This window comes from Cherax quadricarinatus, chromosome 1 (assembly GCF_038502225.1).
Source record: "Cherax quadricarinatus isolate ZL_2023a chromosome 1, ASM3850222v1, whole genome shotgun sequence".
Lineage (NCBI taxonomy): Eukaryota > Metazoa > Arthropoda > Malacostraca > Decapoda > Parastacidae > Cherax > Cherax quadricarinatus.
The window spans coordinates 18,171,917-18,196,651 of NC_091292.1; the positions used below are offsets into that span (position 1 = coordinate 18,171,917).

Below are 24,735 nucleotides of genomic sequence, written 5' to 3' on the forward strand. Positions count from 1 at the left end.
CACATTGGACATCTGGTATAACTTCATCCCAAGTTTCTCTATTGGGGTTGATAGTGGCTCTCAGGACATCAAGTACTTTCTTATTGGTTCGTTCTGCTAACCCATTGCTGGCAGGATGATGAGGAACAATGGTAGATTTAGAGATATTGTACAAAGTACACAAATTTTCAAGAATCTCATTACAGAATTCACCTCCATTATCTGTTACTAAGGACTTAGGGGTGGTATGCCTGCAGATAATGCGTTCTTTAAACGCTTTAGCTACTGTCTCAGCAGTCTTATCTGCAATAGGAACTAACTCACAATATCTGGTGAAATGGTCTACCATAACACACAGATGTTTGTTGCCTTGGAGGGAATATTTAAAATTGGTTAATAGATCAAGGGCAACTCTTTCCCACGGTTCGCTAGTGGTTGGGTACACTTGGATTGGATTAGGACCATAGACATTTCCTTTATGTTGCATACAAACACTTCATTTCTTAACGTACTCTGAAATGTCAGTTGCCATACGTGGCCAAAAGTATTTCATTCTGGCTTGTTTCACAGAACAATCCATACCAGGGTGTGCAACACCTGGTGCATCATGAACTAGCTGTAGAGCTATGTTCACTAGTGACTGTGGAATTACTAACTGGTACACCCTTCTGCTTGGAGTACCCAACTCGGCTGTTCGATACAGTAATTCTTGGCTCATTACAAAGTCACTGATGGGTGCTGGTGGCTTCACAGTAAGAACAAGATCTTCCTGGAGCAGGAATCGAATCACACCAGACCACATGGGATCTGTTCTTTGGGCATTTTTGACGTCCTCGACAGTAATTGGAGGATCTGCAGTAACTACACTAACGTGTTGCGATAAAGCATCTGCAACTACATTTGACTTGCCAGGTAAATGTTCAAAAGTGGGATTGAACTCTTGGATAGTTAAGGTCCATCTGGCTAACCTTCCAGTAGGTTGTTTGTTCTGGAATAAAGGTATCAGTGGTGCATGGTCTGTCAAGACATGAACAGGGTACTGGTAAATAATGTCTCGGAAGTGCTTTAAAGACCATACTATTGCTAAAGCTTCTTGCTCCGTTACTGTATAATTACGTTCAGCCTTCGTAAGGACTAGGCTAGCAAATACAACTGCGTTGTACTTGCCATCAGTCTTCTGAGCTAGTACGGCACCTATGCCAATTGAACTAGCATCAGTTGTCAGACAGAAGGGCTTAGAAAAATCTGGGAATTTAAAAATAGGAGCGGACGTTAGCTTTTCTTTTAGTGTCTGGAATGCTCTTTCTTGACGGAAGGTCCAAACGAAAGGAGCATCTTTCTTAAGCAATTCAGTTAGCGGAGCTGCTATTGAAGAAAAATTTGCAATGAAAGATCTGTAGAAACCTGCTAGACCCACAAAGGATTTTCCAGCATCGGCAGTTTTGGGAGTTGGAAAATTTAATACTGCCGTTACTTTACTTTGATCAGTCGTAACCCCTCTAGGAGTGACTACGTCACCAAGAAACTTAATTTCTGATCTGAAAAATTGACATTTGGACAGTTTGATCTTTAAATTGGCTTCTTCAAGCTTGCCAAGTACAGTGGACCCTCGACCAGCGATGGGATCGATTAACGATAAATCTGACTAGCAATACATTTTATCGCAAAAATTTTGCCTCGATTAGTGCTAAAAAACTCTACCAACACTATTCGTTCCGTCTGAGACGCGTCCACTTCTGGCCAGTGTTTACAAGTCAGCCAGCCACCGCGGTCGCTTCCAAGCATACAATCGGAACATTTCATATTATCACAGCCTTTTTAGTGATTGCACCTGCAAAATAAGTCACCATGGGCCCCAAGAAAGCTTCTAGTGCCAACCCTACAGCAAAAAGGGTGAGAATTACTATGGATATGAAGAAAGAGATCATTGCTAAGTATGAAAGTGGAGTGCATGTCTCCGAGCTGGCCAGGCTGTACACAAAACCCCAATCAACCATCGCTACTATTGTGGCCAAGAAAACGGCAATCAAGGAAGCTGTTCTTGCCAAAGGTGCAACTATGTTTTCGAAACTGAGATCGCAAGTGATAGAAGATGTTGAAAAACTGTTATTGGTGTGGATAAACGAGAAACAGATAAGTCACTCTGTCTGACTTTTTTGGGTTATCCTAGGTTTTCTGCACATATGCTGCTATGTATGATAATTCTATGTAACTGTATTTGTGTATACCTGAATAAACTTACTTAGCAGGAGACAGCATCTCTCAAGCGATCATTTGTGAAAAGGCTAGAAAGTTGCATGACGATTTAATTAAAAAAATGCCAGCAACTAGTGATGTGAGTGAATTTAAGGCCAGCAAAGGTTGGTTTGAGAGATTTAAGAAGCATAGTGGCATTCATAGTGTGATAAGGCATGGTGAGGCTGCCAGTTCGGACCACAAAGCGGCTGAAAAATATGTGCAGGACTTCAAGGAGTACATAGACAGTGAAGGACTGAAACCAGAACAGGTGTTTAATTGTGACAAAACAGGCCTGTTTTGGAAGAAAATGCCAAGCAGGACGTACATTACTCAGGAGGAAAAGGCACTCCCATGACATAAGCCTATGAAAGACAGGCTTACTCTGTTGATGTGTGCCAATGCTAGTGGTGATTGCAAAGTGAAGCCTTTATTGGTGTATCACTCTGAAACTCCCAGAGTGTTCAGGAAAAACAATGTCATCAAGGCTAATTTGTGTGTGCTCTGGAGGGCAAACAGTAAGGCATGGGTCACTAGGGACTTTTTCTATGACTGGTTACACCATGCATTTGCCCCCAATGTGAAAAATTACCTATTTGAAAAGAAATTAGACCTTAAGTGCCTCCTGGTATTAGACAATGCTCCTGGTCATCCTTCAGACTTGGCAGAGTGACTTTCTAGGGAAATGAGCTTCATTAAGGTGAAGTTTTTGCTTCCTAATACCACTCCTCTTCTAAACACTAAGAAGATCAATGCTCTCCCCTCCTCCCATCCCATCAATCATCACCAGATCTTCAATAAAGGTAAGTGTCATGTAACTGTGCTTGTAATCTTCAGTTTGTTTGTATTAAAATTAATATTTCATGTGGTAAAAATTTTTTTTTCAATACTTTTGAGTGTCTCGCACGGATTAATTTGATTTCCATTATTTCTTATGGGGAAAATTAACTTGACTAACGATAATTTTGACTAACGATGAGCACTCAGGAATGGATTAATATCGTTGGTTGAGGGTCCACTGTACTATATCAAGTCTTTTCAGGTGTGTATCCACATCTTTGGACATGACTATTACGTCGTCTAAGTACACCATAAGTGCTTTACCTATAAGACCTCTAAAGATATTGGTCATGAGTCTAGAGAACGTGATAGGTGAGGATCGTAATCCAAAAGCCATTCGGAGGAAGTGATAATGACCTGTGGGAGTAGAGAATGCAGTTAACTCTTGGCTGTCCTCGTGAAGAGGGACTTGCCAAAACCCTTGTAACAAGTCCAGGGTCGAGAAGACTTTGTTATCTCCGATATTGCATAAAAGATCACCTAGTACAGGAAATGGGAAGCGATCTGGAATGGTTTTCGCATTTAACTTCCTAAAGTCATTCACTGGGCGCCAAGTGCCGTCCTTCTTAGGCACTAGGATCAAGGGCGCATTCCAGGGTGAATTGCTATGTGCAATAACTCCATCATTGAGCATCTGATTGATCAATTCCTCTGCGACAGCAACTTGGGAATGAGGCATTCTGTACGCAGGTATATAGATAGGCCTAGTACCAGGTTCAAGTGGAATACGATGGGACAATAAGTTCGTTATACCCATCTTCTCACCTGGTAAGGCAATGGCTTTACAACGTTTGTTCAACAGAGTCAACAAACGCTTGACTTCATCTGGGAAGTCAGTGGGAGCTAAGTCTTTCTCCTCAGCTGGTGGAATGGATTGATCCAGAGTGGATGAGGTCTCCACTGTTGAAATAGCACTGACCCACTGGTCAGGTGGCACGTCATCCTGTACTTGAACAGGGTAAGGATAGTGAACCAGGTCAATGAGATTGGTATTTGCTCCGAGACGAACACTATGACCCGAAGTGTTAGCAAGGAATAAATGGATCTTACTGTCTCTTACAATGTGTAAGGAAGGTTCAACAAATAAACCCTTGACCTTGCAGGAATCACTGTCAACTAGGACGTTATCACCATCTGGAACATTAGGAACAACAACAGACACTCTAGTGAGAGCACTAGCCGCAACAGAGATGTCTTTCTGCAGACGGCATGTGACATCAACAAGAGATGGCATTACTAGTTTCAAGTAATCATTTTCCGACAAGGCGTCTCCTGTGGAGAAACTACTACTTGGACTAGCAGACATTGCAGGGATAGACTGAGCACTCAAAGCAGTCTGAGCGTCCTCGGACACTTGAGGCAATACACTATCTTGCATATCTGAAGGTGTAGGTGGAACACAGATGGGAGTGACAGAGTTACCAGTGCCTGACCACTTGGGTACGCTACTGGAGAATGCATTGGCTTGTAAGGACTTAATCTGTACATCATACTCTGCGGCAGTATGGCAGATTTCTGATCCAAGCTGGTAACCCCAAAATGGAACAATCAAGTCGTCAATTTGGGCATGCCATCGGTACGGGTCGAGCACAATGCGTAAGTCTCGCCTGGACGCAAATCCCAGTAGAAGGTCACCAGGGAAGGTAATCTGATCGACAACAAGAAAAGCAGCAGTAAAGTCTCTTCCTTGGATAGTAAAGGTGAGCGAGGTCTGACCTCGGACTCGCAGAAGGGAACCAGCTACTCCACTAAGGGAGGTTACAGTAGTTGGTTCAACGAGGAGGACACGGCGTAACTGCTTCTCTTTAAACAAGCTAGACCTGATGATATTAACTTGCGCACCAGAGTCCATGAACACATGAACGGGCGCATTATGGACAGAAGCTTGTACTAAAGGACCAATTGTTTCGTTTGGAGTTATGTGCAAACAGAAAGGTGGGTTGTCATAAGAACATAAGAAAGGAGGAACACTGCAGCAGGCCTGTTGGCCCATACTAGGCAGGTCCTTTACAATTCATCCCACTAACAAACATTTGACCAACCCAATTTTCAATGCCACCCAAGAAACAAGCTCCGATGTGCAAGTCCCACTCAAATCCAACCCCTCCCACTCATGTACTTTTTTTTTTTTTTTTTTATTATCACACTGGCTGATTCCCACCAAGGCAGGGTGGCCCGAAAAAGAAAAACTTTAACCATCATTCACTCCATCACTGTCTTGCCAGAAGGGTGCTTTACACTACAGTTTTTAAACTGCAACATTTACACCCCTCCTTCAGAGTGCAGGCACTGTACTTCCCATCTCCAGGACTCAAGTCCGGCCTGCCGGTTTCCCTGAACCCCTTCATAAATGTTACTTTGCTCACACTCCAACAGCACGTCAAGTATTAAAAACCATTTGTCTCCATTCACTATCAAACACGCTCACGCATGCCAGCTGGAAGTCCAAGCCCCTTGCACACAAAACCTCCTTTACCCCCTCCCTCCAACCTTTCCTAGGCCGACCTCTACCCCGCCTTCCTTCCACTACAGACTGATACACTCTTGAAGTCATTCTGTTTCGCTCCATTCTCTCTACATGTCCGAACCACCTCAACAACCCTTCCTCAGCCCTCTGGACAACAGTTTTGGTAATCCTGCACCTCCTCCTAACTTCCAAACTACGAATTCTCTGCATTATATTCACACCACACATTGCCCTCAGACATGACATCTCCACTGCCTCCAGCCTTCTCCTCGCTGCAACATTCATCACCCATGCTTTACACCCATATAAGAGCGTTGGTAAAACTATACTCTCATACATTCCCCTCTTTGCCTCCAAGGACAAAGTTCTTTGTCTCCACAGACTCCTAAGTGCACCACTCACCCTTTTCCCCTCATCAATTCTATGATGCACCTCATCTTTCATAGACCCATCCGCTGACACGTCCACTCCCAGATATCTGAATACATTCACCTCCTCCATACTCTCTCCCTTCAATCTGATATCCAATCTTTCATCACCTAATCTTTTTATCCTCATAACCTTACTCTTTCCTGTATTCACCTTTAATTTTCTTCTTTTGCACACCCTACCAAATTCATCCACCAATCTCTGCAACTTCTCTTCAGAATCTCCCAAGAGCAAAGTGTCATCAGCAAAGAGCAACTGTGACAACTCCCACTTTGTGTGTGATTCTTTATCTTTTAACTCCACGCCTCTTGCCAAGACCCTCGCATTCACTTCTCTTACAACCCAATCTATAAATATATTAAACAACCACGGTGACATCACACATCCTTGTCTAAGGCCTACTTTTACTGGGAAATAATTTCCCTCTTTCCTACATACGCTAACTTGAGCCTCACTATCCTCGTAAAAACTCTTCACTGCTTTCAGTAACCTTCCTCCTACACCATACATCTGCCACATTGCCCCCCTATCCACCCTGTCATACACCTTTTCCAAATCCATAAATGCCACAAAGACCTCTTTAGCCTTATCTAAATACTGTTCACTTATATGTTTCAGTGTAAACACCTGGTCCACACACCCCCTACCTTTCCTAAAGCCTCCTTGTTCATCTGCTATCCTATTCTCCATCTTACTCTTAATTCTTTCAATAATAACTCTACCATATACTTTACCAGGTATACTCAACAGACTTATCCCCCTATAATTTTTGCACTCTCTTTTATCCCCTTTGCCTTTATACAAAGGAACTATGCATGCTCTCTGCCAATCCCTAGGTACCTTACCCTCTTCCATACATTTATTAAATAATTGCACCAACCACTCCAAAACTATATCCCCACCTGCTTTTAACATTTCTATCTTTATCCCATCAATCCCGGCTGCCTTACCCCCTTTTATTTTACCTACTGCCTCACGAACTTCCTCCACACTCACAACTGGCTCTTCCTCACTCCTGCAAGATGTTATTCCTCCTTGCCCTATACACGAAATCACAGCATCTCTATCTTCATCAACATTTAACAATTCCTCAAAATATTCCCTCCATCTTCCCAATACCTCTAACTCTCCATTTAATAACTCTCCTCTCCTATTTTTAACTGACAAATCCATTTGTTCTCTAGGCTTCCTTAACTTGTTAATCTCACTCCAAAACTTTTTCTTATTTTCAACAAAATTTGTTGATAACATCTCACCCACTTTCTCATTTGCTCTCTTTTTACATTGCTTCACCACTCTCTTAACCTCTCTCTTTTTCTCCATATACTCTTCCCTCCTTGTATCACTTCTACTTTGTAAAAACTTCTCTTATGCTAACTTTTTCTCCCTTACTACTCTCTTTACATCATCATTCCACCAATCGCTCCTCTTCCCTCCCGCACCCACTTTCCTGTAACCACAAACTTCTGCTGAACACTCTAACACTACATTTTTAAACCTACCCCATACCTCTTCGACCCCATTGCCTATGCTCTCATTTGCCCATCTATCCTCCAATAGCTGTTTATATCTTACCCTAACTGCCTCCTCTTTTAGTTTATAAACCTTCACCTCTCTCTTCCCTGATGCTTCTATTCTCCTTGTATCCCATCTTCCTTTTACTCTCAGTGTAGCTACAACTAGAAAGTGATCTGATATATCTGTGGCCCCTCTATAAACATGTACATCCTGAAGTCTACTCAACAGTCTTTTATCTACCAATACATAATCCAACAAACTACTGTCATTTCGCCCTACATCATATCTTGTATACATATTTATCCTCTTTTTCTTAAAATATGTATTACCTATAACTAAACCCCTTTCTATACAAAGTTCAATCAAAGGGCTCCCATTATCATTTACACCTGGCACCCCAAACTTACCTACCACACCCTCTCTAAAAGTTTCTCCTACTTTAGCATTCAGGTCCCCTACCACAATTACTTTCACTTGGTTCAAAGGCTCTTATACATTCACTTAACATCTCCCAAAATCTCTCTCTCTCCTCTACATTCCTCTCTTCTCCAGGTGCATACATGCTTATTATGACCCACTTTTCATGTACTTATCCAACCTAAATTTGAAACTACCCAAAGTCCTAGCCTCAATAACCCAACTAGGTAGACTGTTCCACTCATCAACTACCCTATTTCCAAACCAATACTTTCCTATGTCCTTTCTAAATCTAAACTTATCTAATTTAAATCCATTACTGCGGGTTCTCTCTTGGAGAGATATCCTCAAGACCTTGTTAATATCCCCTTTATTAATACCTATCTTCCACTTATACACTCCGATCAGGTCTCCCCTCATTCTTCGTCTAACAAGTGAATGTAACTTAAGAGTCTTCAATCTTTCTTCATAAGGAAGATTTCTAATGCTATGTATTAATTTAGTCATCCTACGCTGAATGTTTTCTAACGAATTTATGTCCATTCTGTAATATGGAGACCAGAATTGAGCTGCATAATCTAGGTGAGGCCTAACTAATGATGTATAAAGCTGCAGTATGACCTCTGGACTTCTGTTGCTTACACTTCTTGATATAAATCCCAGTAATCTATTTGCCTTATTACGTACGCTTAGGCATTGCTGTCTTGGTTTAAGGTTGCTGCTTACCATAACCCCCAAGTCCTTTTCGCAATCTGTATGGCTAAGTTCTACATTATTTAACTTATAAGTGCTAGGGTTATGGACACTCCCGAGCTTCAGAACCTTGCATTTATCTTCATTGAACTGCATCTGCCACTTTTCTGACCAAGAGTCGAGTTTGTCTAAATCCTCCTGAAGTTCCCTAACATCTACGTTTGAATCAATTATCCTACCTATCTTCGTGTCATCGGCGAATTTGCTCATATCACTAGTAATTCCTTCATCAAGATCATTGATATATATTATAAACAACAACGGGCCCAAGACTGATCCCTGTGGAACGCCACTTGTTACTGATCCCCACTCGGATTTAACCCCATTTATGGACACTCTCTGCTTCCTGTCTGTGAGCCATGATTCGATCCACGAGAGCACTCTTCCCCCAATGCCATGAGCTGCTACTTTCTTCAACAGTCTTTGGTGTGGAACTCTATCAAATGCCTTACTAAAATCTAAGTAAATAATATCAAATTCTTTATCGTGGTCAACAGCCTCAAAAGCTTTACTGAAGAAAGTTAATAAATTAGTTAGACAAGACCGGCCTCTTGTGAATCCATGCTGAGTATCATTAATCAAGCTATGCTTATCGAGATGGCTTCTTATAATTTGAGCTATAATTGACTCTAGTAATTTGCCTACAATTGAGGTCAGGCTTATTGGGCGGTAATTTGACAGTAACGACTTGTCCCCTGTTTTAAAAATAGGAATTACATTAGCCATCTTCCACATATCAGACACTACACCTGTTTGAAGAGATAAATTAAAAATATTAGTTAATGGTTCACAGACTTCCATTTTGCATTCCTTTAGAACCCTTGAAAAAACCTCATCAGGACCCGGTGACTTATTTTGCTTCAGTTGGTCTATCTGCTTCACAACCATTTCACTAGTGACTGTGATGTTACATAATTTATCTTCTTCTGGCCCACTATAAAAATTAATTACCGGAATATTATTAGTGTCTTCCTGTGTAAAAACCGAGAGAAAATAATTATTTAAAATCGAGCACATTTCATTCTCTTTGTCAGTAAGGTGCCCATAGTTATTTTTAAGGGGACCTATCTTATCTCTGACTTTTGTTCTATATACCTGGAAAAAACTTTTTGGGTTAAGCATTTTCTACTTCATCCCCAAATTCCTCTACGTCAGAGACGTGTGAAGCAGCATCAACAGCAGGGTTGTCATTCTCAAGGCTGGCTAAGGCTTCATAGGAATTTTGAACTGGAATGGTGTACTCGTTATCACCTACTGTCACGACTGGACAAGTAGGCTGGGGCGCTCGGATTCCCCCAAATTGGAAGAATGAGCCTGGTTCTGGTTAGTTTGTGAACCACGACGTCTGTTTCCTCTCCTGGCTCTGCGGTTGGAGCCAATGATAGAGAATCTTTTCCCGATTGTAATGTCACCAAAAAAACGAAATTTGATGGAAAACTGACGGAATTATGCTCTCGCGAATTTAGCGACCTCGGCGCTGTTTACAAATCGGCGATTTTGCCCACTTTGAGCCCTATTTTCGTCTAATTCCATTGTTCCAGTCGCCCAAACTCATAGCTATTTCTTTAGAACTCCATTTTTTCTATCAATTGAGTATAAGAAACTGCCCATTTACCGACTTCAACTACCTAATAATGTGGTCAGAAATTTGCAATTTGGCCAGTTTCACAAAAACTAAAAAATATGACAATTTCAAAATAAGGTCCAGAATGAACAATGCAGACATTCCTGGCTCTAAAATAACATTTTCTTTGCTCATCAGTCATGTCTCCAGGCCCCTCTGATATTACTCTTGCTTTCTATTTTGAATTTTTATTCAAACAAAAAATAGAAGACTTACTATTATGCAGACTACTGCAATACTGTAATAATTGTATAAATAACATCAACCCATTCATGACTGCATATTAGAATGGCTAGTTGGATATTTATTGCACAATGGCATCATTTGTTTACTTTTGAACATTGGCAAAAATCAAACATTTCCCCTACTTTGAGCTCCATTTCTAGGTTCTTTTTATAGTAAAATCAATCAAAATCACCTCTATTTCTATAATATGTTTTCCATTCTGTCAAATGAGACCAAGAAAACGAGAATACAACCATAAATACTATACGAAAATAGACCACAAAGTCGGCATTTTAATTAAAAAAAACGGTCTGAGTTTTTTTTTCTCATTATGCACTGCTTGCTCCAGGATTTTTTTTATATGGTGCACACTGACCAGACAGACCCATTCTCTCACATGTGGGCCTACCAGCTTTCTCCTGCTTAATTTGAAGCCGCTAGAATTTATGAGTATATATACGTCAAACACGGTACCTCGTAAGACGTATATATATGGCCGCAACAGTCAAAGGGTTAAGAACATTCATACTTATTCATGTGCCTACTACATACACAGAACAATACATGCAAATATAAACCCTCCACTCAAACTTCTCCTCACCAGCCTTAACAGGACACATGACCATAACACAAGACACAGACCTCTCTTTGATGTAGCTCGTGTCCATATCACACTGTGTAAAAAATCTGTGCATATAAAGGGCCCCAAAATATGGAATTCATTACCAGAAGATATTAAAGTAAACCGGTCTGAAAATCAATTTAAGACTCTTCTCAAAAGCCACTTAATCACCCTAGACTAAATGCTAAATACTCAGTGCACATATTCTCACTTATGTACTCCCATGTCATAATTTCAACAATTACCTTGAACCTTTTATCCATTGTTGACTTGAATATAATTGAATCATTGTTTTCACAAAAAGCATTTTTGAATATATGAATGTATCTTTTATCTTATACAAATTAGATTCACTAATAATTAATAATCTACTGTACAACTATGATACAATCCTTAGTGTTAAGTAGTCTGTAAACCAATATATGTTAAGTCGGGCCATAATGCATAGGCATAATAGAGGCTCTCTTTGCATTGCAACCCATTATTGTAAATACAAAATCTCAGTGTACTATTTGCAAAGACAAATAAATAAATAAATAAATAACTCGTCACACACACAGTGGAACCCCAGATATCGCAGTCGTCGGATTTCGAAATACGTACTGTATTCGGAAATTGTAATGTTTTTTTTCGTCACAATATTGGCTCGGTGATCGTCATTGAGCTCGCTAATAGTCATTAGTCCTGAATGCATCTGCACGGCAACAGCAGCCTGACACTCAGTGTGCCATTGTTTATCAGCCAGTAAGCACAATCCCACACGTTCACATGATACATTTCATATTATTCCATTCTTTTTAGTGCTTGCGACTGCTAAATAAGCCACCATGGGCCCAAAGAAAGTTACTAGTGCCAGCCAGCCCTTTGGTAAAAGGCTGAGAGAGAGGGTAGAAAGCCTTCTTCAGTGATTCTGCGATCTGTACGATGCTAAAGCAGCAGGAGTCTGTAAAGGCTATAGCACCAGCCAGCAATGAAGTGTGGCATTAACAGTGTAGCAAGTAACTTAAGCGATTAATCAGTAGAAAAAGGACAGCATGAAACTGACTCCTCCAATGTTGTTTGAGTTATATAGGGCGACTGACAACACCTCCGTCCCTGCTGCCGCCATCACCACCACTGTATAAGGCTTATCTTTCAGTGGCCCTTATACACCTAACAGCATCAACATACCATCACTTGCCACATACATAATGACATTTTTATTAATTTTAGAGTATATATCATGTTTCTATGTTATTATTATTGTTTATTATGTCATATTAGATGAATTGTGCTTGATAAATAAGCCACAGAGTTGATATTAGTGTCATATTGAAGGACTATCTTGTCCTGTCTCTGCCACAGTTCCTATCATATGCCAGAAACAGACACCTCTGGAACACTTTTAACTCCTCCATCCTCTCCCCTCTTCCCATGTTCCATACGTCAACAAGTCTTCAATAAGGTAGGTGACATTTTATTATTGTTTTATTCTGCATGTCTCATTGTTTTCTGTGTAGGTAAATGTATATTTCGTGTAAAAAATTTATTTATTTTTTTAATACTTTTTGGTGTCTGGAACTGATTAATTGGATTTACATTATTTCTTATGGGAAAAATGAATTTGGAAATAGTCAATTTGGGTTTAGTCACTCTCTCTGGAACAGATTAATTACGATAACCTGGGGTCCACTGTATAATGAAGAATCTCGGACATAGCGCAAATTATGTTCCTGAGAACCTATGCCTTATATAAAATAGTTATATGTGGACTAAAGAACATATGATAAAAACATGGTTATGCTCATGATACCTTGAAAAAAAACAAGTCATCTTTTCTCTCTACTTTAAACTGTCCAAATGTAGATCTACATTTTTTTTACACAAGAAACAATGTAAAATTGGACGTAGATCTATGTTCGGAGCACTACGCGTGCGAACGTAGATCTACGTTTGGACAGAGTAAGGGTTAAATTTTGGAGTGTTTGAAGAGTAATAATTTTTCATACCTTACATTGTAGTTGTCAATTCTTGTTGATCTGCAGATGTTTGGGGAGAGTTGATGTAGGTCTACTGCAGTGCTCCTGTTTAGGAAAGCAGTGCTTCTAGATGTGTCAGAGTCCTGTATTAGAAATAATTTCATCCAGCTCATCAGGAAAAATTTCCCTCTGTGCATTTTTTTCCCAAATTTCAGTGACAGCAACCAGTCACTTTCCCATGCAATTATGACTTAAGTAGCATTTGAAACTTCATTAGCAATTTCTTGAAAATGCGATCCTTGGACACATGATATACGAGAGTCTACTATGTATCAAAGATGAATGCATTTGAGAATCTCGTAACCATGGAAAATAAATTAATACTTTTTAAAGATATGAGAGGCTGTGTCCAGAAGAGTAAAGAAAGAGGTACCAACTCTGGCTCCCAACAACATTACAAGATTGCAGATTTCCATATCTAACTCTTCATTACATATCTGAATTTCTGTATAGCTTTTACCTACTTTAGTGGGAAACAGCCAAAGAAATTAAAAATAGTTTGCTTTGTTTGTTGCATGCATGAGGGGCTGATTATCTTGGTTTAATAGAAGATAAAGTAATTACACTAATTAGCTACACCACACATTGACCAATACCTATACAGTAATTTAAAAAAAAAAATAAATGCAAAGAAAATTTAGTTTTGACAAGTAATGATGATTATTATTAAAGAACTATTATTCGTTAATTAATATTAAAAGTTTATAAATTCTAGCCTCTTTAAAGGAGGCTCCTTGTCATTGTAAAGAGGCTATTGGTCTGAGGAATTGGACCTTTTGGTCTTCTTCCTCCGATTGAACCTAGTTACCCCCCAATCCTTCCTTCCCTATCTCATCCTCCCCATCCCCCCCTTTTTTCTTTCTCCTTTCCTCCCACTTCCCAACCCTCCCCTCTCCCCATCCTGTTTGTAGTCTCTGGGGTCCTCCGCTCTGGCATTACGGTTTCTAGGTACGGGGTAGTGTGCTGGGGTTCGTCCCACTCCATGGAGTCCCTCGGGGGTGGTGTAGTTTGCCATGGAATCTGAATTGTCTAGAGGTGCCCTGCTCCCTTCCCAGATTTCTGAGAAGTGGGCTTGGTATCCTGCAGGTGATGGGTGTATCTCCAGAGGCTGCCTGTTGGTTCTGGGAGGTGACAGCTGAAGGTGGTATGCTTTGTGGCGGGTTTCCAATCGCCCTTTCTTTTGTCCGCCAAGGTGGCTCAGTAGAAGTGAGGTTGCTATCCCGGAGCACTGGTTTACTGGCATGAAGGGTAGAGTATGGCACAGGTTCCACGCTGCATCTGCACTGCTCATGGGCTCGAGGCCCTCTTGGATGAGGGGACAAACTTATGGGCCTTCCATGTCTTCTAGTGACTGTCCTTCCACTATCCCCATTTTTTTCTTTCCTTTTTTTTTTCTTTCCTTCTTTCTTTTTTTTTCTTTAAAATAAGAAAGAAGCACCACTATCATGGAGTCTTCATTCTGTGATAACCCTCCTCCTCCCAGGCTCCTTTCTGATCCCACATCCTATTCTGACTCTGCTTCATTATTGGATCATTCTCTAGACTCTTCCCATACCCCTGTACCTTCTGCTGGTGATGCTCCATCACCTGCTTCAGGTGCTGGGATGCCACCCATTTCTGTTAATGCTGCTGTTTCTCGCACACCTTTAACAATGCATCCGACTTCCCCAAATACGGTGCAGCGGTTTTTGGATCACCCACCTCCCTCAGGTCAGACCGCCCGCGGTACTACTAAGCGTTATAGACAACCTACTGATGACGGTTCTTCGATGTCTGCCCAAAACGACCTATGCAACACCCACTCCCTTTGCGCACCATGTTTACAGGTACGCAGTGTACTAAATTCTTTTCTCTCCAACGATGTCTCCAGCTGATTATTTTTCTGATCATAGTACAGTGGTACCCCAAGTTTCGAACTTAATCCATTCCAGGGGCTAGTTCTAAAGTCAAAATGTTTGAAACTCGAAGCAGTATTTCCCATAAGAAATAATGTAATGTAAATTCAATTAATTTGTTCCTCCTGTCAAGAGGCATGAAAAAATAGTACTTCAATATGACACTATTATCAACTCTACAGCTTATTTATCTATCACAATTCATCTAATATGGCATAATAAACAATAGAAGTAACATAAAAACCTGATATACACTCTAGAATGAATAAAATATGTATGTCATTATGTATGTGGTGGCAGGGGATGACGCAGTCGCAGGCATTCTTGCTCCAGCTATGAAAACGTCTTCCCATTCTTTCCTCCTTCAGACGTGTTAGTATAAAAGAAAATGGAGATTGTGAGGCAAACTGCATTAGATCACTTCTTTCATAAAAAAAACATAATGTAGACATGAAATGGTGTACGTACACCATTTACATACCTTGTAGAAGATAGGCTTTAAACTCCACAACTTGCACCTGTGCTGGCATGTTGGAACTCATTAAAATCATTAAGTGTGTGTTATTAGTCATGAAGACGACACAATAATGATAATAATAATAGCAACACAATAATAATCACTTTGAGGCATATTAAATGTCATATAAAATTTTAATAGACATTTTGCTTTATCCATGTATGATATTTTTCCAAAACTACATAATAAACACACTACATAACACACAAACATATAAATTAACATAAATATGAAATGTTTTTCCAGTCGGCTTAATGAAGTGAACAAAAACAATTTGTGTCCAGGCTGGTATCAACAACAACAACAACAACAACAACTGGTTTGTTTACAAAACTCACAAACATGGGGGTTACATACGTACCACATTTTGATACCTACCTACCTTACTATTCACCTTGCACCATATATTAAGACCATTAAGACTACAAATATATTTTAGGTAAGTAATGAGTGTACTGTATATGCATTTTATTGCTCTAGGGCACTTTAAATGCCTAGTATATATTGTAAAGTTTACTTGAGAAACAAAGCCAGACTGATTTGCGACGCCTGCGTGGGGAGATGCGCAGGCATGGGGCAGACGGACAGGTCTGGTACGTGGTTTGAAACACGGGGCACGTTCGATACTCAGGAAAAAAATGGTGCGAAAAAAGCGATCAAAACTCGAAACATTTGATAGTTGATGCGTTCGAAACTCGGGGTTCCACTGTATTGGTAAAGCTCTTTAATGACACATTGGCCTAAATATATCTTTTCAAGCTCTTTGAAACAGCACATGTGTCATTACAGCTCAGAATTCAGAACAAGCTCAAGCTCTCTCCCATATAACTTCCATAGATAACATTCTAATCATAGCTCATAAGCACAATACTCTCAATTCTTGCAGTGGTACTGTGGTTTTATTGCATACCATTGTACAGAGCGATTTTCTGTTTTGCAGCGATGATATTTTAGAGCAATTAGCCCTTCAATACCTTCCTATTCTCAAAATGAATACATACATCTTGCCTGCTCATGGGCAGACGCGCTTTTCCAGTAACATCACCCACTTAACCTTCAACTGCCGTGAACTCCCGTCCTCCGTTTATATTGCAAGCCATCGCCTAGAAGTCCTTAAAGTGGTCCCTACTCCCCAACAGTGTCGTAATTACTGGCACTTCAGGCACCCCGCTAAATACTGCAGATCTACAGCAGAGTGCCTGGTCTGCGGTTCTGCAGATCATACCAATACTTCTTGCAGTCTTTCCCCCCTCTTGTCTCAATTGCAATGAATCTCATCTTACTTTTTCACGCTGTTGTCAATTTTATTGTAATGAACAAGAAATCCACTATCTTAAAGAGAGTGAAGGCCTTACACTATGGCGGTCTCCCAGCTCCGCCTTCAGGGAAAACTCCTTAGTGTTCCTTATTCACGGGTAGCCCAGAGACCTCCAACCTTGACGGTCCTCTCGCCTACCAGCTCCTCTACGACCATGTCTTCTGGGGTCACCCCCTGTTTCTAATTCTTTTTGCAGTTTTATCCTCTGAAACTCCTACCTCTGCACCTCTTCCTACTTCTGCTGCTTCATCTTGCTTGCTAGTTTCTCAGTCTATGAGATCTCGCAAGCCTACACCTTCTTCGCGTCTATCACCTGTGAAGTTGAATCTGCCTTCTACCTCGGCGCCAGGTTCTCGCCCTGTTTCTAGCTCTCTCACGAAGGTGGAGGTTCACCCCCCTTCCCTCGTGTAGTCCCCTCTTCTCCTGTGGTGAATGTTTTGTTTGTTCATTATTTGCTATGAAACTACAGTATAAATAATGTAAACCCATTCATGACTGCATATTGGAATGGCTATTCGGACAGGTATTAGACGGTGACATCATGTGTTTACTCTTGAACACAGCAAAGAATCAAACATTTCTGCTACTGCTAATAATAACAATAGTAATAGAAATAATAATAATAATAATAATAATAATAAATACGATATACGTAATTGAAGAAGGAAGTTGTACAAAAATACGAGGGAGTAGTTGACACATCGTCAGTATGGCTTTGTTTATGCTGGAGCGAACATTAGTCTCCCTGCTCTTCCAAACATTTCACAATAATTCATTGTGTTTGGTGCTTGTAGATTGAGTGCGACTGGAGTGGTAGAGGCAGTGGTAGAGGCAGCGATTGAGGCAGCAGTTGAGGCAGCAGTTGAGGCAGCTGTTGAGGCAGCTGTTGAGGCAGCGATTGAGGCAGTGGTTGAGGCAGCGATTGAGGCAGTGGGTGAGGCAGCTGTTGAGGCAGCGATTGAAGCAGCAATTGAGGCAGTGGGTGAGGCAGCTGTTGAGGCAGCGATTGAGGCAGCGATTGAGGCAGTGGTTGAGGCAGCTGTTGAGGCAGCGATTGAGGCAGCGATTGAGGCAGTGGTTGAGGCAGCTGTTGAGGCAGAGATTGAGGCAGTGGTTGAGGCAGCGATTGAGGCAGCTGTTGAGGCAGCGATTGAGGCAGTGGATGAGGCAGCTGTTGAGGCAGCTGTTGAGGAAGCGATTGATGCAGTGGTTGAGGCAGCTGTTGAGGCAGCAATTGAGGCAGTGGGTGAGGCAGCGATTGAGGCAGCGATTGAGGCAGTGGTTGAGGCAGTGGTATTTAATAACATGTATGTTATTAAATACTACTGCTTAATAATAATAATACATGTTATTAATAATATGTACTATTATTATTTATGACATATATGTTATTAAATACCACTGCCTCAAACGCTGAATTATTGTGAAATGTTTGGAAAAGCTGGGAGACTAATGTTCACTCCAGCATAAACAAAGCCACACTGACGATGTGTCAACCACTCCCTCATATTTTTGTACAATTTCCTTCTTCAATTTTATTGTATTATTATTATTATTATTATTATTATTATTATTATTATTATTATTTACTATTGTTGATAAATTAGGCACATATACAACTCTTGGGAATCTTCAATGAAGAATCCTCATTGAAGATTCCCAAGAGTTGTATATGTGCCTAATTTATCAACATGTCGGTTCTCTGTACCATTACTATTGTTGTTATTAGCAGTAGCAGAAATGTTTGATTCTTTGCTGTGTTCAAGAGTAAACACATGATGTCACCGTCCAATACCTGTCTGAATAGCCATTCCAATATGCAGTCATTAATGGGTTTACATTATTTATACTGTAGTTTAATAGCAAATAATGAACAAACAAAACACTCACCACACTGAGTGGTGGGAGGGCTGGCTGCCAGTTGCGGGGGTCGGTGGGAGGGTAGTAGGGACTCGCAGTGGTGGAGGCAGTGGTGGAGTCTGTGGCATTTAATAACATACATGTTATTAAAGCATAACATGTATATATTTTGTACAATTTATGACGTTTTTATGTATTTTATGATCATGGTTCAACGAGTTAAGGAAGCAGTATTGTATTATATTTCCCTACAATATATTGGGGCACCAAACATTCACTGTTTTTCAATATTCGTGAGGCTCTTGATCCCCTAACCCTCGCGAATGTTGAGGGAGACCTGTACTTCTTTCTTTTACTACATACTATTCCTGACTGCCTCATAGCTCTCATTGGCAATTTGCATGAGCGGATTGGAACTTATACTCTTGTATTACTACCTTTCGTGAGGACCTTCTTTTGTCCTCTATTGATGAAGTGGCACACCAGTTTTCAAGCTTAATTTTGACAGTGGCGTCACGTTCTATTCCTAAAACTTCAGGCAGGCATTCTCAGACATGTGTGCCTTGGTGGTCTCCTGTGCGTGCCCGTGCAATGCGTTTGAAACGTGCTGCGTGGGGCCATTATCAATATAATCAGACTTCACAGTGTCTTTCGGATTTTAAGCGAGCAAGGGCAGTTGCTTGCCGCGTCACGCAATGCTCAATGCACTTTTTGGCAAAACTACGTGTCTACCTTTACCTCGTCTTCCCCTATATGTGTGGAAGAAGGTATGGAAGTTGTGTGGCAGGTACACTCCGGACCCAGCTTCTGTTTTGCGGGTTGCTGGTGTTAATGTTGCAGAACCTCTTTAAGTTGCCATGGAAATCAGGAACTATCTTGTCCATATCTCCCAAGGGCTTCACCCCTGTCACTCATTTCTTGCGTCCAAGTCTGTCAAGGAGCAATTGCCCTTGGATTTCTCCTCTAATGGAATGGAGCCGTATAACGTACCTTTCACTCTCCTAGAGCTAGAGCCCATGCTTTCCACTTGCCAGCCTTCAGCAGCTGGACCTGATATTCATATCAGTATGCTACAACATCTGCATTCTACTGCCCTTCCAGTCCTTTTACATCTTTTCAATCATATTTGGATGCAAGGGGTTCTCCCTCAACAATGGAAATCTGCCATCGTACTACCGTTTTGCAAACCAGGCAACTTGGGGCTTGATACCTCGCACTACCGTCCCATTGCCCTGACCAGTGTGGTCTGCATGGTGATGGAACAACTGGTGAATAGACGTCTGATGTGGTTCTTGGAGACTCGCAATAGTCTTTCCCCTCACCAATATGGCTTTCGCAAGGGCCGCTCTACTTTGGACCCCTTGCTTCACTTAGATACGTATATTCGAAATGCCTTTGCTAACAAACACTCCATCCTAGCAGTCTTTTTTGATCTTGAGAAGGCATATGACACTACTTGGAGGTATAACATTCTAGCCCAAGCCTACTCTTTAGGCCTCCGAAGTAATCTACCAACCTTCTTTGCTGCTTTCTTATCTGATAGACATTTTCTGGTCTGTGTTGACTCCTTGCTTTTCTCAGACTTTGTACAAGCCGAGGGAGTTCCACAAGGTTGTGTCCTTAGCACTACCCTTTTTCTCTTAGCTATAAATGACCTACCTTCTGTTCTTCCAACGCATATTTAACTATAGCTTACTCAGGTGCTGACTGTCGCCTAGTAGCAGCCTCCCTTCAGGATGCGATTGACCAAGTTTCCCATCAGACCACTTCATATGGCTTTTAAATTTTCTAGTACGAAAACCCGTTTCATTACCTTCACTAGGTGTCCTCTTATCCCAGATACTCCATTGTACAGTAGTATTTACATGGCTCACATATTCCAGAATGTGATATGGTCAAGTTTCTTGGCCTTCTCTTCAATCGCTGGTTGACATGGAAACCTCACATTTCTTCTTTGAAGGCAACTTGCCATAGTCGGCTGAATATCCTTAAAATTCTTGTGCATCGTTCATGGGGAGCAGATCGCTGAGCTCTCCTCCCTTTGCATTCCTACCTAGTCTTGTCTAAGCTGGAGTATGGTGACCAAGTCTATTCTGCGGCTTCTCCTACAACTCTGTTCGTCGTGATGCTCATTGTCTTCGTTATTTTGTCCGCGCTCATGATCTTCGTGTTTCTTCTATGTATAGGTTAGTCTCGGACATTAATAGAAGTCCATTGTTTGTTCGGCGCCTCTGCCTACTCCAACCATTTTCTCTTCGTCTTCACTCACTCCAGTCTTCTCCTCTCCAGTATGTTCATTTAGTGTTTGCCTTTTCCTTACTATCCCTACCATGCGCCAAAGCTTTCCTGCCTACGACTGCTTATCACTCTCTCTTTCTTGAGCACTTCCGGTCACATGCTCATGCCACCGCTGTTTATACAGATAGTACTAAATCTTCTGACGGTGTTGGGTTCACAACAGTATTCCCTGATGATGTACAAGGTCACTTGTTAGACTCGGCTAGTATTTTTACTGCCAAGTTGTATGCCATCCTCATAGCGCTTCTTATTACATAAGCCTCCTTCGTTGCTTGTGATCATTTCAGATTACCTCAGTGCTTTACAAGCCATTAAACAATTTGATTCCCCTCATCCATTAGTCCTTCATATTCAACTATGGTTGCGCCATGTGGCTAGCAAACACCAAGATGTTGTTTTCTGTTGGGTCCCTGGACACGTTAGTGTGCAGGGTAATGAACAAGCAGATGTTGCTACACGGTCGGCGGTGCATGATCTTCCGGTTTCCTAAAGAGGTATTCTGTTCAGGGATTATTTTCCAGTCATTTCGGCCTGTCTTCACAGCCGTTGGCAACAACGGTGGTCAGGCATGCACAGTAACAAATTGCACTCTATTAAACCGCTTTTAGGTTTGTGGCCATCTTCTTGCCACCATTGCCGTTCTCAGGAGACTGCACTCTCCTGGCTCCGCATTGGCCATACACTCCTTACCCATTGCTATCTTATGGAAAGACACCCTGTTCCTCTCTGTGAGGTTTGTCAGGTCCCTATTTCAGTTCTTCAATTTCTTGTCAATTGTCTGGTGTACCAGCAAGCTCACAGGATTTACCTCCAGCAACGCTGCCGACCTTCCACTCTTACTTTATCTTCCCTTCTTGCAGACGGCCCAGCCTTGGACTTAAATTCACGTTTTGACTTTTTTTCAGCAACTGCTCTACTGTACAAACTTTGACACATAGCCCTTGACGTCCCTTCCAGCCCTTTTCTCCCTTCACCTCTGATCCCCTGTCCACCTTGCTGATTATAGCCTCAGCATTATTTTCTGCCCTGCAGTGCTATATGACCCTTGTTGGTTTAGCTCTTTCTTTGATAATAATAATAATAATAATAATATAAATTCTAACTTCATTTTTCATTAATTAGGATTTTTCTTTAATAGTTTTATTATTATTATTCTTTCAACAAACTGGCCATATCCCACCGAAGCAGGGTGGCCCAAAAAGAAAAACGAGAGTTTCTCTTTTTAACTTTAGTATAATGTATACAGGAGAAGGGGTTACTAGCCCCTTGCTCCCAGCATTTTAGTCGTCTCTTAAGACATGCATGGCTTACAGAGGAAGAATTCTGTTCCACTTCCCCATGGAGAAGTTTTATTATTATTAACTTAATTTTACTGAATGTGGACTACAAAATGTTAACCATATTTTCATGAAGGAAACACTGAACAAATCCTCTAAAGATTACTCAGTGAACAGAGTAGAGTCGGACTTGTAGTTTGTCAGTCCTTCAACTCGGAGGCTAGTGCACACGTCCCTACTAATTTGATGACTGGCTTGTCATGAGGTTGAACCCCACTTTACTTTGTTTACAGTCGTGTCATTTTGATTTAGCTAATTCCTGTAAAAGATTTTTTTTTATATACAAATAAGCAACAATTGGAAATAAGATATTCACCCTTGTTCTCTTTTGCAGACACTGCCAGAATCTGTAGATAGCAAAGAGGAATGTATTGTGGGAACCCTCGTGTGGTGCTGGCGAGAGATGTGCTACTGCTGACATTGTTCATCGCATCAAAGACTTGTCAACCTAAATCTTTAGTCAGCTTATCTATTTTTCCATAATATCACCTTTCCCTGTCACTCAGTTTTACAGATATGACAATGTTAGTGCTTGAAAAATTTTATTAAGTAATTGTTAGTGGTTACTGTTATAGTATGTAGTTACAATTATTTTTTATTTAATTTTATTTTATGAAAACACATTTTTGATTTTAGATTTGATAAGCTAAATCTTGTTGTAGCTTTTACAGTGATACACAAAATTTTATATTTTCAGGCTCTCTATACTATTTTAAACTTTAATAATGCTAGGTTTCTCCAGCTGGTCATCAAAACTATAGCTTTCATTAGAGTGCCTCAAGTCAAGTTTTAGATACTGATGAACACCTTTGTCACTGCTTGATGTGAATGTTTGTGTGTGTGAATGTGCATGACTTGCTAATCTGCAGAAGTCATTATGTGGAGGAACAGTATACCAGTGATGTATGTAATGCCTTGGTTGTTTCTTAATGATACCCACCTGCTCTCCAATATGTAGCACAATCTTCACGTTTATTTGTGCTAATTTCCTGCAAGCAATTGCAGTACAATCATAGATTTCCCATTTGCAGTGTCATGGGTTAATGTGACCTGTAAATTTGGGTTTTTTTCAGTAATGACCTCCATGATTTTATTCTTTTATACGAGTGAATGAATGCACACCAGCCCTATTTCCCTCCTACTCTTGTCCTTCCATGGATAGTTGTTGGATCAGCAGTCTCTCATCTCGCCCTACCAAGTCTCGCCATTTGCACTAAATGGTTCACATGATGAAGAGAGACTAACAGTTGGTTCTTTGATTTTCCCTTCTCTCACCTGGTTAGTTTATGGCCCTCATTTATGAGTGCTAGGAGGAATTATCTTTTATAATCTTTTTTTGTGAGTCTGACCCCAACTATTAAGAATGGAAGGACCTAAGTATCAGCTGGGGATGCCCTTCACTGTTATTGTTTCTACTTTCCTCAGCATTAGTAATCCATTGGCTTTCACCAGTGGTATCTTTATAGCTGCTACACTTCAGCCTTCCTGGTAATCTTGTAACTTGTGCCCAGAAAAAAAAAATTGTTGATGCAGATACCTATGACTGGTCAATGCTTGGGTCATCATTTGTCATCTGGCTGATGTCTTAATCTAGTGGCCTTGAATTTACTCAGTCTGGCCATGAGCACAGGAGCTCAGAAACTTTCTTAAGATTGCAAGGAAATTGGTCAAAGTGACCTTATTATTACCACAAGTTGAGACATTCAGCTGGAGATACTGGAGGTTGTTGTAGGACCACATTTTTCTCCTCTTGCTGCTAGAAGGTGGATTGTTTAATTAGCTACACATTCATTTTTTTAATCACAGCTTAGCACTGTTTTATATACATCTGTATTATAGCATCTAAATAAATCATTATTATAATTATATGAATATGCAGGCAGCTGATTTTAGCTTGTTTTGGAAAGAAAATAAAATGTCCCAATTTTACAAATTCTAAGTCAATGTTCTTTCATTCCATAACCTACTGTATATGGTTTTCTTACCTTATATGGGAGTGGAAGTTTTATATATCTAAGGGGCCTTATACTAATGACATGTTGAGGTGTGTACAATTTGTATCATACTGTCTCCACGGTAAATCAACGTGAGAGCTTTTCCATTATAGTATATAGTGTTACTGTATATAATAAAAGGATAAGCATCTCCTATTTTCAACCAATTTTGCTTTATCCTCATTTAGCATTAGTGTAGTGACCTTTTTGTTATTTTTACCAAGACATGAAGTTTTGTTTTTGCTTTGCACAGTTTACCTGTTAGAAAGTTACTAAAGACAAAAGTGTGATGTTTCTTTATAGTAGGATTTTTGCCACTGAAATTTTTTTAGGATACTGTATTTGGTTAGTCATTACTGACATCTAAATAGTTTACTACTTTATTACCA

The 24,735-nt window shown here is 40.6% G+C and overlaps 1 protein-coding gene across 1 annotated transcript in view; it reads left to right on the forward strand.

The window, feature by feature from the left end:
* The window catches only part of LOC128687399 (uncharacterized), a 116,929-nt gene extending 92,633 nt beyond the window's left edge, over positions 1 to 24,296 (forward strand). Inside the window, exon 13 of the mRNA XM_070100941.1 lies at positions 22,687 to 24,296. The gene's annotated coding sequence lies outside the window, so the exon portion shown is untranslated. The remainder of the gene's footprint in view (positions 1 to 22,686) is intronic.
* Positions 24,297 to 24,735: the final 439 nt, after the last annotated feature.